Source organism: Anolis sagrei, chromosome 8 (genome assembly GCF_037176765.1).
Source record: "Anolis sagrei isolate rAnoSag1 chromosome 8, rAnoSag1.mat, whole genome shotgun sequence".
Lineage (NCBI taxonomy): Eukaryota > Metazoa > Chordata > Lepidosauria > Squamata > Dactyloidae > Anolis > Anolis sagrei.
In genome coordinates this window covers 5,756,319-5,771,821 of record NC_090028.1, presented here as the reverse complement: position 1 = coordinate 5,771,821, position 15,503 = coordinate 5,756,319, and the positions used below count along the sequence as shown (strand labels likewise).

At 42.4% G+C, this 15,503-nt stretch overlaps 1 protein-coding gene across 2 annotated transcripts in view; it reads left to right on the top strand.

Moving 5' to 3' along the window:
• Positions 1-2,502: 2,502 nt before the first annotated feature.
• RSPRY1 (ring finger and SPRY domain containing 1) overlaps positions 2,503-15,503 on the top strand; it is a 70,196-nt gene continuing 57,195 nt past the window's right edge. The window contains exon 1 of one of the 2 annotated variants that reach the window (XM_060788302.2): positions 2,503-2,684. The gene's annotated coding sequence lies outside the window, so the exon portion shown is untranslated. Of the gene's footprint in view, positions 2,708-15,503 lie in introns of both variants that reach the window. The other variant, XM_067470992.1, reaches the window with a different exon arrangement.

Sequence of the window (15,503 nt, the reverse complement as noted above, 5' to 3'; positions counted from 1 at the left end):
GAAATAGACCATTGCAGCACACCCAAATCCCTGGGTCTTCCTCTGGTCCATGCTCTGACTTATAAGATGGACTGCATGACTATCAAGCAAAAAGTGGGTGTTAAAATAATATTTTCAGTAGGTTCTTGTGGGTTTTTTCGGGCTATAGAGCCATGTTCTAGAGGCATTTCTCCTGACGTTTCGCCTGCATCTATGGCAAGCATCCTCAGAGGTAGAGGTCTGTTGGAATTAGGACAATGGGTTATATATATCTGTGGAATGGCTGGGGTGGGGCATTTGAAGGCCTGCCTGCGCCTAGGAAAATCTGTTGCTGGGAGGTGTTAATCTGTGCCTGGTTTTTTCCTCTCTGTTGTTTAGCTGTTATAATTTTAGAGTTTTTTAATACTGGTAGCCAGATTTTGTTCATTTTCATGGTCTCTTCCTTTCTGTTGAAATTGTCCACATGCTTGTGGATTTCAATGGCTTCTCTGTGTAGTCTGACATGGTGGTTGTTGGTGTGGTCCAGCATTTCTGTGTTCTCAATTAATATGCTGTGTCCAGGCTGGTTCATCAGGTGCTCTGCTATGGCTGACTTCTCTGGTTGAAGGAGTCTGCAGTGCCTTTCATGTTCCTTGATGCGTGTCTGGGCGCTGCGTTTGGTGGTCCCTATGTAGACTTGTCCACAGCTGCATGGTATACGGTAGACTCCTGCAGAGGTGAGAGGATCCCTCTTGTCCTTCAGCAGGCGCAGGCAGGCCTTCAAATGCTAATGAAGGTGATCAGCTGAACATTCACACCTAACTGCAGCAGGGAAGAGCTCCTTGCCCCACCCCAGCCATTCCACAGATATATATAACCTAATTCCAACAGACCTCTACCTCTGAGGATGCTTGCCATAGATGCAGGCGAAACGTCAGGAGAAATGCCTCTAGAACATGGCTCTATAGCCCGAAAAAACCCACAAGAACCTAGTGATTCCAGCCATGAAAGCCTTCGACAATACAATATTTTCAGTCTTTGTGCTTGGCCTAGCTCGCCCTGGTCTAAATTATTATATTGTTTTTATACTGTGTTTTATTATAGCTGGCTTCAGAAAAGGCAAAAGCTGCACATCGCAAGTGTTGAACCTGACTCAGCACATAGAAGGTGGCTTTGAAAGGCAGCAGATCACTGGAGCTGTCTTCATAGACTTGTCAGCGGCTTAGGATACTGTAAACCACCACCTCTTCCTGAGTAAAATGTATAATATCACAAAGGACGACCACCTCACCTGCCTCATAGGAAACCTGCTACAAAACAGGAGCTTTTTTGTTGAGTTCCAGGGCCAGAGAAGCAGATGGCGGAAACAGAACGGCCTGCCTCAGGGGAGTGTGCTTGCTCCATCCATGTTCAACATCTACACAAATGACCAGCCACTGCCAGAAGGGACAGAGAGCTTCATCTATGCAGATGATCGTGCCATCACCGCTCAAGCAGGGAGCTTTGAGATGGTTGAACAGAAGCTCTCCGAAGCTCTAGGTGCCCTTACTGCCTACTACAGGGAAAACAAGCTGGTCCCTAATCCATCTGAAACACAGACATGTGCCTTTCACCTCAAGAACAGAGAAGCATCCCGAGCTCTGAGGATCACCTGGGAAGGAAGGAATCCCTCTGGAGCATTGCAACACACCCAAATACCTGGGAGTCACTCTGGACCATGCTCTGACCTACAAGAAGCACTGCCTGAACATCAAGCAAAAAGTGGGCGCTAGAAACAATATCATACGAAAGCTGACTGGCACAACCTGGGGATCACAACCAGACACAGTGAAGACATCTGCCTTTGCACTAAGCTACTCTGCTGCTGAGTACGCATGCCCAGTGTGGAACACATCTCACCACGCTAAAACAGTGGATATGGCTCTTAATGAGACATGCCGCATTATCACAGGGTGTCTGCGCCCCACACCACTGGAGAAATTACACTGCTTAGCCAGTATTGCACCACCTGACATCCGTCGGGAAGTAGCAGCCAATAGTGAAAGGACCAAGGCAGAGACATCTCCAGCTCATCCCCTGTTTGGGTATCAGCCAGCACGCCAACGACTTAAATCAAGATATAGTTTTCTTAGATCTACAGAGACACTCGCTGGAACACCCCAGCAAGTGAGAGTCCAAAAGTGGCAGGCTCAAACCCAGAACATCAATCAATGGCTGATACCAAATGAGAGACTCCCCCCTGGGCACACAGAGGACTGGGCGACTTGGAAGGCACTGAACAGACTGCGCTCTGGCACCACGAGATGCAGAGCCAACCTTCAGGGCTTCACCCAGTGGGATGGCGCGGTGTTTGGAAAGCTGGGAGAGGATTGGTTGGAAATAGGAGAAAGGGATTGGGCGGGAGAAGAGGCCATTCCAAGCCCTCCAGGGGGCTTCACCCAATAGGATGGCGCGGTTCGCTAAATCCGAGACGGGATTGGTTGGAAATGCACGAAGCGGATTGGGCGAGAGAGGAGGGGAAGGGGGTGTGGCTGGTTGCCCAGGGAGACGGGGCCTAGTCGGCGGGCGGAGCCTTGAGGGGAGGAGGAGGCTGGGCCCAGTCCGCCGCCTTTCCTGAGGGAAGGAAGGTACGCCAAGGAGCCGGGATGGCACGAATGGCGCTCTGAGGGCCGGGAAGGCGGCGGCGGAGGAGGAAGAGGAGAAGGAGCCCGCCTCGCCAGGCAGCGGTGAGCCTGGGGGAAGGGGAAAGGTACCTAGCCCTGAGGGGAAGGGAAGGGAAGGATAGGAAAGAAAGGGGCGCCAAGGGGGATTCACTTCCGCGGATCAGGGGCCAGCCACAAAAGGGGGAAGGGAGTGGGTGCAAAGAGTATGGGGTACAGGCCCTGCAATTAACAGTACTGCTAAGACTAGTAAGCATATAATAATAATAATAATAATAATAATAATAATAATAATAATAATATCCTGCAAATAAAAGTAGCAGCAACGTGGCAGGAGTGATAGTAAGAATAGTAAAATAATAATATTAATAATAATTAATGTTATTGTATTGTCGAAGGCTTTCATGGCTGGAATCACTAGGTTCTTGTGGGGTTTTTTTTTCGGGCTATATGACCATGGTCTAGAGGCATTCTCTCCTGACGTTTCGCCTGCATCTGTGGCAAGCATCCTCAGAGGTAGTGAGGTCTGTTGGAACTAGGAAAATAGGGTTTATATATCTGTGGAATCTTAACACCTCTCAACAAAAGATTCCCCCAGGCTCAGCCAGGCCATCAAACGCTAATCAAGGTGGTCAGTTGAAACATTCCCACCCAGCTCTAGCAGAGAAGGGCTCTTGGCCCCACCCCAGTCATTCCACAGATATATAAACCCATTTTCCTATTTCCAACAGACCTCACTACCTCTGGGGATGCTTGCCATAGATGCAGGCGAAACGTCAGGAGAAAATGCTTCTAGAACATGGCCATATAGCCCGAAAAAACCCACAAGAACCTAATTAATGTTATTATTATTCATAATAATATGGTAATGTAAAAGTAGCAGTAACGTGGCAGGAATAAGGCGTTGATGACTATGTTGTGTTGTCTTGTATTGTCTGTCGTGTATGTTGTGTTTTAACTAATTGTTATTGTTATATAAATTGCATTGTAAACCGCATTGAGTCGCCGAATTAGGCTGAAAAATGCGGTATAGAAATAAAGCAAATAAATAAAATAAATAAATAAAATGATAACATTAATCATAATTAATGTTATTATTATTCATAATAATATGATGATGTAAAAGTAGCAGTAACGTGGCAGGAATAATAGTAAAATGATAACATTAATCATAATTAATATTATTATTCATAATAATATGATGATATACATAATAAAATAGTAAGATACTGCAAATAACTGTAGGGGAAGAACAATAGTAAGAATAGTAGAATAATTACAATATTAATAGTAATATCCTGCAAATAAAAGTAGCAGAAATGATAGTAAGAATAGTAAAATAATAACAATAATAATTAATGTTGTTATTATTATTAATAATATGATGTACATTATAATAGAATAGTAATAAGATACTGCAAAAAAACTATAGGGCAAGAACAATAGTAAGAATAGTAGAATAATTACAATATTAATAGTAATATCTTGCAAATAACAACAACAAAACAACATCCTGCAAATAACAGTAGTACCAACATGGGAGGAATTATAGTAAGAATAGTAGAATCATAATGATAGGATCCTGCACATAATAGTAATAATCAGAATAATAATATCTTGCAAATAACTTTAGTACTAAATTGGTGGGAACAATAGTAAGAACGGTAGAATCATAATCATAATAATATGATCCTTCATGTAATAATAGTAATATCCTGCAAATAACTTCAGTACTAAAGTGGCAGGAACAATAGTAAGAATAGGAGAATAATCATAATACTAATAGTAATATCCTGCAATAATAATAACAACTACTACAAAACATCATGCAAATAACAGTAGTACCAACATGGCAGGAATTATAATAGGAATAGTAGAATTATAATAATACGAGCCTGCACATAATAATAATCATCATCATCATTTGCAAATAACTTCAGTACTAAAGTGGCAAGAACAATAGTAAGAATAGTAGAATAATCATTATGCTAATTATTAATATTAATAATAATATGCTTCTTGGCAGGGGGTTGGACTGGATGGCCCATGAGGTCTCTTCCAACTCTATGATTCTATTGTAATATCCTGCAAATAACAACATCAACAAAACATCCTGCAAATAACAGTAGTACCAACATGGCAGGAGTTATAATAAGAATAGTAGAATCATAATCATAATGATAGGATCCTGCAAATAATAATAATAATAATAATAATAATAATAATAATATCATCTTGCAAATAACTTTAGTACTAAATTGGCAGGAACAATAGTAAGAATAATAGAATAATCACAATATTAATAATAATATCCTGCAAATAACTTCAGTACTAAAGTAGCAAGAACAATAGTAAGAATAGTAGAATAATCATAATACTAATAATAATATCCTGCAATAATAATAACAACAGCAACTACAAAACATCCTAAAAATAACAGTAGTGCTAACAAGGCAGGAATTATAGTAAGAATAATAGAATCATAATACTAATAATATGATCCTGCACATAATAATAACAGCAATAATAATAATATCCTGCAAATAACTTCATTATGGGAAGGATAGGTGAGCACATTTACATGGAAGAAGGTGGGAATCATGGTTTAATCGGAGTTGGACAGTCTTATCTTAAATTACAGTTTTATGTAAATATCCAAAAGCATTGAACCTACTGAAACCTCAATTAATGTAATTTTATTGGTATCTATTTTTATTTTGCATTTCCCACCCTCGGCTTATAGTCAATACATTTTCCCAGTTTATTGCGGTAAAATTAGATATATACGGTACATAAATGTGTGCATGAATCAAAGTTTGTGTACACTGAGCCATCAGAATGCAAAGGTATCACTCTTTCAGCCATCTCTGTCCGCTTTTGAAGGATTTTGGATTGCCTTCATAAGTTTTGGCTTGCATTTCAACTGCAATATGTTTTGTGCCTGACTATGCAAATGCTGATTTAGATCTCTGATTATAATAGTAACGTTTCCTGTTAATTTAAGGCCTGGTCAGGTCGTTCCTTTCCTCTAGAACTAGATCCTTAACTCACTTTTGCTTTTCTTCCGTCCTAATGATAGTGACCTTAAAGGGAACTGCAAACTAGGCCACATTCTGCTCTTTGGACTGTTTCTGTTTTTCTGCTGGCAGGTAACATAATAGTATATGTGAACATGGAGGAGGAAGCACTTTTACAGTCCTCTTAAACCTCTTTGATGATACAACTGACGGCATGGCTAGGCTTAGTATTGACTGTGTACACTGAATAATATTAGGAATAAGTGTGTAGAAGGTGAGGTGTCCCCAGAGAGGAAAAATACTAAAATTGAGACTGTGGGAGTGGAAAGATATATTTCCGATGAGTAAGAGTGCCAAGAAACAAAGGTGAAACTGAAACAGCTTGAGGGATGGCGTATCAGAGAAAGCCAGAGCAATGAAACTCGAGATAAGGCTATAGAACAGGCATGGGCAAACTTTGGCTCCAACGCCCACAATTCCTAACAGCCTGTAAGTCTACTGCAGTGGTTCTCAACCTTCCTAATGCCGCGACCCCTTAATACAGTTCTTCATGTTGTGGTGACCCCTCAACCATAAAATTATTTTTTGTTGCTACTACTTGTTGCTACTGTTATGAACTGTAATGTAAATATCTAATATGCAGGATCTATTTTCATTCACTGGACCAAATTAAGCACAAATACCCAATATGACCAAATTTGAATACTGTTGGGGTTCAGACGAATTGATTTTGGTAGTTGTAGTTGTTGGGATTGATAGTCCACCCACAATCAAAGAGTATGCTGACAATCAAACCAACAATCAAATGGAACTAAACTTGGCATACACAACTCACATGACCAATCGAAAATATTGGAAGGGTTTGGTGCGCATTGACCTTAAGTTTGGGAGTTGTAGTTCACCTACATCCAGAGAGCACTGTGGACCCAAACAATGATAGATCTGGACCAAACTTGGCACGGATACTCAATATGCCGAAATGTGAACCCTGGTGGAGTTTGGAAAAAATAGACCTTGACATGTGGGAGTCGTAGTTGCTGGGATTTATAGTTCACCTACAATCAAAGAGCATTCTGAACCCCACCAATGATAGAATTGTGCCAAACTTCCCACCCAGAACCCCATGACCAACAGAAAGTACTGTTTTCTGATGGTCTTCAGTGACCCCTCCAGGGGTCCCGACCCCCAGGTTGAGGACCACTGATCTACTGTATACCATGCTGCTGTGGACAGGTCTACATAGGGACCACCAAACGCAGCGTGGTCCAAACACGAATCAAGGAACATGAAAGGCACTGCAGACTACTTCAACCAGAGAAGTCAGCCATAGCAGAGCACCCGAGGAACCAACCTGGACACAGCATAATAATAATAATAATAATAACAACCCTTTATTTATACCCCGCTAACATCTCCCGAAGGACTCGGTGCGGCTTACAAGAGGCCGAGGCCTCTTGTAAAACAACAGCATAACAAATACAACAATAAATAAACTCATAAACTCATAAAAAGAAAACAATAAACATTAAAAGACTAGCAGTAAACATTATTTGAGAACACAGAAATGCTGGACCACTCTTACAACCACCATGTCAGACTACACAGAGAAGCCATTGCAATCCACAAGCATGTGGACAATTTCAACAGAAAGGAGGAAACCATGAAAATGAACAAAATCTGGCTACCAGTATTAAAAAATTACAACAGCAAAACAACAGGGAGTAAACAATCAGGCACATCAAATCACTCTCAACAAAAGATTCCCCCCAGGCACTTCCAAGCCATTAAATGCTAATCAAGGTGGTCAGTTGAAACATTCACACCTAGCTCCAGCAGACAAAAGTCCTTTGTTCCATCCTGGTCATGCCACAGATATATAAACCCCTTTTCCTAGTTCCAACAGACCTCACTACCTCTGAGGATGCTTGCCATAGATGCAGGCAAAACGTCAGGAGAGAATGCCTCTAGACCATAGCTATATAGCCCGAAAAAACCTACAACAACCCAGTAAGACAGAAATGGGCCTTCTCAGTAGTGGCCCCCCCGGCTGTGGAACGCCCTTCCTATAGACATCAGATCGGCCCCCTCCTTATTGGCATTCCGGAAGAGAGTGAAGACCTGGCTCTTCGAACAGGCTTTCACCTAAGCAGTGCAATTGATTGATTACTGGAATATGGATTAATGGACAACGAGATCGGATGCTGATTCTATTGATGAGACGTGATTGATTGTTATTTTGCTGTATTGTTGGTGTTGATGTTTTGATGTTAATTGATATTACTGTTTTAAATGACTAATGATTTTGTATTGTGTTGTTGATACCGCTCTGAGTCGCCTGAGGGCTGAGAAGTGAAGTAAATAAGTGAAGTAAATAAATAATAAATAAATAAATAAATAAAATAATAGTTATGAGATAGCAACGAAAATAATGTGATGGTTGGGGGTCAACACAACATGGGGAGCTGGATTATAGGGTCGCGGCTTTAGGAAGGTTGAGAAACACTGACCTACGCAGTTTAAAAACAGCTTGAGATGTAAGTAGAGAAATTAGGTATCGCTAAAACAAGTGGGGGAAGTATTTTACATTGGGCCGAGCTTTAGCACAGCTGGTAAATCACCAGTAATGATAAGATCTAGTGACCGAAAGGTTGCCAGTTCAAAGTCCTGGGTTGGTGTGAGCTCCCAACTGTTGCGCAGCTTACTGTTGACCTAAGCAGTTTGAGAACAGTTCTTTGTCCCTCCCTGGTCATTCCACAGATATATAAACCCATTTTCCTAGTTCCAACAGACCTCACTACCTCTGAGGATGCTTGCCATAGATGCAGGCGAAACGTCAGGAAAGAATGCCTCTAGAACATGGCCATATAGCCCGAAAAAAACGTACAGCAACCCAGCTTGTAAGCTGTTAGGAATTGTGGGAGTTGAAGTCCAAAACACCTGGAGGGCCAAAATTTGCCCATGCCTGCTATAGAACATTGGTAGCGTCTGTAATTCAGAGCATGTCAGAAGACAACCAGTATTGCTCAATTGCAATTAGTGTTTGATTTTGGGAAGAGGCAAGCAGTTTTTAGGGGAGAGTGAAGGTGGTTTCATCTACCTTCTTTTAAGTAACTAGCTGTCGCCTGCCACGCGTTGCTGTGGCCCAGTCTGTTGATCTGGAAAATAAAGTAATGAGAAAGTGTTGGTTTCTAATATATGTATTGTCTTTATGCTTGTGGATAAACAGTGTTTCTTGCTGTTTCTTTGCCAGTGTTGATGTGGAGAGTGTTTGATTTGCCCACCCTGGAACATGCAACATATAATTGTCTTTCTTTCAGGGTCTCTTTCAAATCTATGATACTATATCTGTGTGTGTGTGTGTGTGAGGAGGACTTTGATTACGTTTTCTTGCCCTGATGAAGGGAATTGGATTGGATGGCCTTAAGTATTTTCTGATGGTCCTGGGGGTTCTGTGTGGGAAATTTGCCCCGATTCTGTCATTAGTGGGGTTCAGGATGCTCTTTGATTGTAGGTGAACTGTGAATCCCAGTGACTACAACTCCCAAATGTCAAGGTCTGTTTCCCCAAATGCCATCTGTGTACATATTTGGGCGTATTGAGTGCTTGTTCCAAGTTTGGTCCAGACCCATCATTGTCAGAGTCCACAGTGCTCCATGGATGTAGGTGAACTACAACTCCCAAACTCAAGGTCAATGCCCACCAAGCCCTTCCAGTATTTTTTTTTGCTGGTCATGGTAGTTCTGTGTGCCAAGTTTGGTTCAATTCCATCATTGATGGAGTTCAGAGTGCTCTTTGATTGTAGGTGAATTATAAATCCCAGCAACTGCAACTCCCAAATGACAAAATCATAATTTTTGAGTGATGGTCACTCCTTGTGTTGTGAGACATTTTGTTGCCAAATTTGGTGTGATTTCGTTCATTGGTTCTTTTGTTTTTAAGGAACTCATTATGCACAGAGCATTTATATATATATAGATGCTCAACTTATGTGTTCTAAATTAAAGAAAGAAAGGTTCTGCAAAGTCCAAATTATTCACCAGTGTCTGAGGCTGCCTGCTGTGTCTCTGTATGATTCACTGTTCTTTGTTGCCTTTTTCTAGTTCGCTGCCTAGTAGGATGCAAGCAATTCCACCTCATCCTTTGTATTTACATTGTACGGTCACATCGCATTATCAACCCTGAGGGGGTTGACTTTGCATCTCTGCCTGACTCACTGCTGTGAGGTTATTTCCTGGTCAGTCAGTGTTAGTAGCAGTGAGCTAAATCAGGGGTCCTCAAACTAAGGCCCGGGGGCCAGATACGGCCCTCCACGGTCATTTACCTGGCCCTTGCTCAGGGTCAACCTAAGCACACAACAACAATCCTATCTCATCAGCCAAAAGCAGGCCCACACTTCCCATTCAAATACTAATAAGTTTATTGTATTGTCGAAGGCTTTCATGGCTGGAATCACTGGGTTGTTGTAGACTTTTTTCTATGGCAAGCATCCTCAGAGGTAGTGAGGTCTGTTGAAGATATCTATCTATCTATCTGTCTGTCTGTCTGTCTGTCTGTCTGTCTGTCTATCTATATGTCGTGTCAGGAGCGACTTGAGAAACTGCAAGTCAATTTTGGTGTGAGAGAATTGGCTATCTTCAAGAACATTGTTCAGGGGACGCCCGGATGTTTTGATGGTTTACAATCCTTGTGGGAGGCTTCTCTCATGTCCCCGCATGAGGAGCTGGAGCTGATAGAGGGAGCTCATCCGCGCTCTCCCAGGATTCAAACCTGTAGCCTGTCAGTCTTCAGTCCTGCTGGCACAGGGGTTTAACCCACTGTGCCACCGGAGGCTCCGGTTGGATATATAAACCCTTTTTCCTAGTTCCAACAGACCTCACTCCCTCTGAGGATGCTTGCCATAGATGCAGGTGAAACGTCAGGAGAGAATGCCTCTAGAACATGGCCTTATAGCCCGAAAAAACCTACAACAACCCAGTAATAAGTTTATATTCATTAAAAATGTTCTTCATTTTAACTATTGTATTGTTTTTAAGTGTTTTTTGCACTACAAATAAAATCTGTGCAGTGTGCATAGGAATTCATTAATATTTTTTTTCAAATTATCATCTGGCCGTCCAACAGTTTGAGGGATTCTGATCTGACCCTCTATTTAAAAAGTTTGAGGACCACTGAGCTAAATAGACCAGTAGTTTGATTCCATATAGGCCAACATCCCATATTCGTATGTTCTTCTTATATAGGCAGTCTTATAGCCAGAGGGTTATAGGGTCCCCGGTGGCGCAGTGGGTTAAAGCACTGAGCTGCTGAGCTTGTTGATCGAAAGGTCGCAGGTTTGATTCCGGGGAGCGGCGTGAGCTTCCGCTGTCAGCCCTAGCTTCTGCCAACCTAGCAGTTCAAAAACATGCAAATGTGAATAGATCAATAGGTACCGCTCCGGCGGGAAGGTAACGGCGTTCTATGCAGTCATGCCGGCCACATGACCTTGGAGGTGTCTGCGGACAACGCCGGCTCTTCGGCTTAGAAATGGAGATGAGCACCACACCCCAGAGTCAGACATGACTGCACTTAATGTCAGGGGACTACCTTTACCTTCTATCTATCTATCTATCTATCTTATCTATCTTATCTATCTATCTAGTCTAGCTTGCTGTTGACCTATGCAGCCTGAAAGACAGTTGCATCTATCAAGTAGGAAATTTAGGTACCACTTTATGCGGAGAGGCAAATATATATATATATATATATAGAGAGAGAGAGAGAGAGAGAGAGAGAGGGAGACTCTGACCTATAGCCAGAGGAGCTGCTTTAATCTGAATGCTAAGCCTACAAAGATGACAATTTATATAGACTGTTTCTTAAAGAGTTTTGCCACCTCCATATTGCAACTCCTATTACGTGTTGTAACATAGGAGACAATATGACCTTCATAGCATAATCCAGTGACAAGTATGAGTGGCAATTGAAATTGTTTTGTTTTGTTTTTCACCGATACTTTGCTTCTTTGCCGTCAACTTCTCATATTAAGGTTTAAGACAAGAAGGAAGCCCTTTGGGCCCTAGATCCTTAATTTTAAAGGCTCGCTGGATGGTCACACCCTCTTCCTTATGGCACCTTCATCTTGTGATTTTTTGTTCCAGATACTTTTCTCCATTCCGAAAGACTTAATGCTTAGTCTCTAGCAGTGAGAGCAAATATTCTGTAATGTTTTTCGGTCCCACCCTCTTGCCTTTGGCTCCACCAGCTGATGAATGGATTTTCCAAGAACTTACCTAGAATTAGATTCATCCCTTTAGGCTGAAAGATATTTCCCACTCTTGGTTGATGCATTCCTCATTAACAGTTTTTCCAGGTGTGGTAGCAAATAAGAAGGACAATATTTCTTTTCCAGCGTTTCTTGCCCTTTGATTATCACAACTGAGAGCAGGAGTGAGTGTGGCCAGATAAATTATGTGTCTGGACATTACAAAACAAACAACCAACTTTGAATTGCCTACTGTTACTTCGGAATTTTGCTGTCATTGTCTTTGACACCATCTTTGACATATCTTGCATACTCCTTTTCAGTTTAACACTATGAATGAGACGAAGGACTTACCTACTCTAGTATTCTGTTCCCATGGTGGCCAACTAGATCCGGCCCAGCTTACCTATCCGAACGAATCTCCCCTTAGGAACAATCTAGGACAGTGGTTCTCAACCTGGGGTCCCCAGATGTTTTTGGCCTTCAGCTCCCAGAAATCCTAACAGCTGGTAAACTGGCTGGGATTTCTGGGAGTTGTAGGCCAAAAACATCTGGGGACCCCAGGTTGAGAACCACTGATCTAGGACTTTAAGGTCGTCTGAGGAGGCCCTGCTCTCGGTCCCGCCTCTGTCTCCAATGTATTTGGTGGGAACGAGAGACAGGGCCTTCTCAGTGGTGGCCCCTCAGCTGTGGAATACCCTTCCTAGGGATATTAGATCGATCCCCTCCCTCTTAACATTTCATAAAAAGGTTGAAACCTGGCTTTTTGAGCAGGCATTTGCAAATTCAATATAACAGGCAATGATAGACCACGGAACGACTGACAATGCGATTGAATAGTGATTTCAGTAAGGAGACGTTAAGGATGTATGATTTATTGTTGAAGGCTTTCATGGCCGGAATCACTGGGTTGTTGTAGGTTTTTCGGGCTATATGGCTTTCATGAGCGGAAGGCTTTCATGGCCGGAATCACTGGGGTGTTGTAATTTTTTTAGGGCTATATGGCCATGTTCTAGAGGCATTCTCTCCTGACGTTTCGCCTGCATCTATGACAAGCATCCTCAGAGGTAGTGAGGTCTATTGGAACTAGGAAAGTGGGTTTATATATCTGTGGAATGACCTGGGTGGGGCAAAGAACTCTTGTCTGTTGGAGCCAGGTGTGAATGTTTCAACTGACCACCTTGATTAGCATGTGATAGCCTGGCAGTACCTGGGGCAATCTTTTGTTGAGAGGTGATTAGATGTCCCTGATTGTTTTCCCTCTGTTGTTTTGCTGTTGTAATTTTTGAGTTTTTTTTTTAATACTGGTAGCCAGATTTTGTTCATTTTCATAGTTTCCTCCTTTCTGTTGAAATTGTCCACATGCTTGTGGGTTTCAATGGCTTCTCTGTGTAGTCTGACATGGTGGTTGTGAGAGTGGTCCAGCATTTCTGTGTTCTCAAATAATATGCTGTGTCCAGGTTGGTTCATCAGGTGCTCTGCTATGGCTGACTTCTCTGGCTGAAGTAGTCTGCAGTGTCTTCCATGTTCCTTGATTCATCTTTGGGCAATGCTGCTGCATTTGGTGGTCCCTCTGTAGACTTGTCCACAGCTGCATGGTATACGGTAGACTCCTGCAGAATTGAGAGGATCCCTCTTGTCCTTTGCTGAACGGAGCATTGGTTGGATTTTCATGGTGGGTCTGTAGATATTTTTTTACAGCTTTTTTATATTCCGCCCTTCTCACCCCGCAGAGGACTCAGGGTGGATTACAGTGTACACATATATGGCAAACATTTAATGCCAGTTTTGACATACAAACATATACAGACATACACAGAGGCTATTTAACTTTTTCTGGCCGCCAGGGGAGCTGTCACTTTCATCGTCCATCTGCGACGCTGATGAAGCACTTCCGCATTCCCCGCATGCTTCCCCGCTGGAATGCTTTGCTTGGGTCTTCTTTATGGCCTCATAAATGAGTTAATTTAGATAGCTTGTATGTTGTGTTTCCTCATCTGCTTTCCTATGCGGTCAGTGGTTTCCTTGATATATGGCAAGAACATGTCTGAGGTGGAGTCTCCATTGGCCTGTAGAACCCAGTTTAGGTGGTTCAGTTCATCTTGGAGGTGGGGTTCGCAGATACTTTTTGCACGGTCTGCCAAGGCTTTAATGGTCCTTCTTTTTTGACTTGGGTGATGGTTGGAATGTAAACCGCCTTGAGCCACCTTTGGGTTGGGAAAGGCGGTATATAAATATGGTAAATAATAAATAAATAATAATAAATATGAAAAACCTAAAGCCAGTCATGAGTGCAACCATTACCCAAGAGCTCATGTTCTCCCGCAAATGCTACTTTGGAGAAATTGGCACACAGAGACAGAGTGACATGCAAAAGCAACCCATATTTCTATCATCCATAAGAATTTGATACAGACTCAATATTTTTCCTATTAGGTGAAGCAATCTGTTGAGTATATAATAATTGGATTTATTTTAGGGAGATGAGTAATGGGCTAGCAAAATATTTGTTCCTGATGCGTCTTTGATGTGTCAGAGAGAAAAGCAGAAATTTGTATATTACAGGGAATTGGAGGAGATGGGGATTCATTCTGCACAAGCAGACACGGTTTTTTGACTTCCTGTCACCAGGAGTCTGGTTATTCAGTCTCTTCAACTACTGCAAAATGTCAGTACTCTTCCCACATGATAGTTAAGTATATGGTTCCAGTTTTAAGTGCTATGACTACATCCAGTGGAAATCTGGGATTTGCACTTTAGGAAGATGTATTGAGAATTCTCAGCCAAAGTGCTCTAGTGCCTCATTAATCCACAAGTCCTGGGATTCCAGCCATGGCAGTTAAAATGGAATCATAGTACTGTAGTGTGTATACTTGATCCTCCCCATTGACAGGTTTAACTTTGGGTTGTTGTGAGTTTTCCAGGCTGTAAGGCCATGTTCTAGAAGCATTCTCTCCTGACATTTCACCCACATCTATGGCAGGCATCCTCAGGGGTTGTGAGGTCTGTTGAAAACTAGGCAAGTGAGGTTTATGTGTCTATGGAAGGTCCAGGGTGGGCAAAATAACTATTTTGTTAGTTGGAGGCAAGTATGACTGTTGCAGTTAATCACCTTGATTAGCCTTTTCTGAAGCCAGCTTGCTGTGGGATCAGACATGGGTCTATTTTTTCTGTAATTCTATGCAAAATAAGTCTCTCCAGAAATTTGTAGAGGTGGCACAACAGGGAGATTGGTCTGTAGCTTTTGGGGTCATTACGGTCTTTGCCTGGCTTCAAGATGGCGATGACTCTTGCTTTCCTCCAGATTTTGGGGATCTGACAGGATGCAGTGCAGTTGTTCACCAGCTCCAGCAACCAGTGTGATTGTGATGCTGATGATCAAGCCATTACTGCTCAAGAAGGGAGCTTTGAGATGGTAGAACAGAAGCTTTCCGAAGCTCTAGGTGCTCTTACTGCCTATTATAGGGAAAACCAACTGATCCCTAACCCATCTAAAACACAGACATGTGCCTTTCATCTCAAGAACAGAGAAGCATCCCGAGCTCTGAGGATCACCTGGGAAGGAATCCCACTGGAGCATTGCAGCGCACCCAAATACCTGGGAGTCACTCTGGACCGTGCTCTGAC